This window comes from Lepidothrix coronata, unplaced genomic scaffold, assembly GCF_001604755.1.
Source record: "Lepidothrix coronata isolate B3197 unplaced genomic scaffold, Lepidothrix_coronata-1.0 Scaffold254, whole genome shotgun sequence".
NCBI classification, from domain to species: Eukaryota; Metazoa; Chordata; class Aves; order Passeriformes; family Pipridae; genus Lepidothrix; species Lepidothrix coronata.
In genome coordinates, this window is record NW_016690434.1 from 1 (window position 1) to 1,461 (window position 1,461).

The window sequence follows — 1,461 nt, forward strand, 5'->3', positions numbered from 1 at the left end:
TCTCCCGGGATGAGCAATCCCGGCTCTCCCGGGATGAGCAGCTCCCGATCCCGGCTCTCCCGGGATGAGCAATCCCGGCTCTCCCGGGATGAGCAGCTCCCGGTCCCTGCTCAGAGCTCCCCCGCCCCGCGGGCCCGGGACCCTGCATGGCTCCCGCCCGCCGCCGCCCCGGACCCTGCATGGCTCATAGCGCCGGCCCGCCCGCCGCCGCCGCCGCCGCGCCCGGCGGGGCCCCGGACCCTGTATGGAGCCGCGCCAGCACCGCCCCGCCGCATGGGGCGGCCCCGGAACATGGATGGCGGCGCCGCCGCTCCCCCCTCCCGCCTCCGCCACACGCACCCGCTCCCATTGGGGCGAGCCCCGGAATCTGTATGGCACATACCACTGACTCGCCGTGGAGGGGTGTAACTTATACAGAGTCCCGGGCCCCCTACACACAATGGCAGCAGCTCCCACATTCTTCCCCTCAGAGGAGTTGGACTGAACCATGGGGCGGCGGGGGCACGGCCCCCCTCCCGGCCCCCGACAGAACCCGCCTGGCCCTGGGCGATACCACTCCACGCTCCCCCATCTTCCTTCCCCCCGCCCGGGCAGATGGACGGCGCCGCTCTCACTCACCTCGGCATCCACTGTGGCCATGGCCGGAGCCCCGGAGCGCAGCCCCGCCCCCCCCGCGGCTCCTCACGCCTTGGCTCCGCCCCTCGCCCCTCATTCTCATCAATGGAGACGCTCGGCCTGGCACGGCGCATGCGCGCGCCAGCATGGCGGCCCCCAGGGGCGCGCGGTCCGTACGGTGTCATGGCGGCGCCCGTGGGGAGGCGCCGTACGGGCGGTGGGGTGACACGGGGACAGGGGTGGGATGGGGACGGACCCCTCCAAACCGGCACCCCTGCACCGCGGCGCGGCACCAGGAGCTCTCGAGACCCCACGGCAGGGGGGAAGAACAGCCGCCGTTCCCAGCTGAGCAGAGAATGAGCTCCCCAAGCTTCCAGCAGCACTTGGCCAAAAATCCTACACAAAACCCCTGCAAGGCCTCAGAGAGAGCCAAAAAAGCCCCTCCGTCCTCCTGCCAAAAAGTAAACCATTGAAAATCATCTTCTTTTGTCTCTTCTCCCATTTTTGGGGTTATTTTCCCACTTTAGGTTATTTTCAGCACAGCTCATGGAAGATCTTTGGTGTCTGCCTCACCTTAAGACAGGGATGGGGCAGAAGGAAAAACTCGCCCTGGTCCTGCCCCATGGGGGGATCATTTCCAGCCCTTTCCCTCCCTTTCCCGCACCCTAAGCACCCACAAGAGCTTCAACTCTCCCAGACCCCACAGGGCCCCTCCCAATGCCCAGGCCCTAAACCCGTGACTGTAAAACAATTATCCCTTTTACAGCTCTCCAGCAAAGCAGAAAATAGCAGGGAGATAAACACTTCCAAGGGCTCCTCAGCCCCACAGCTGCATCCGAAACCACC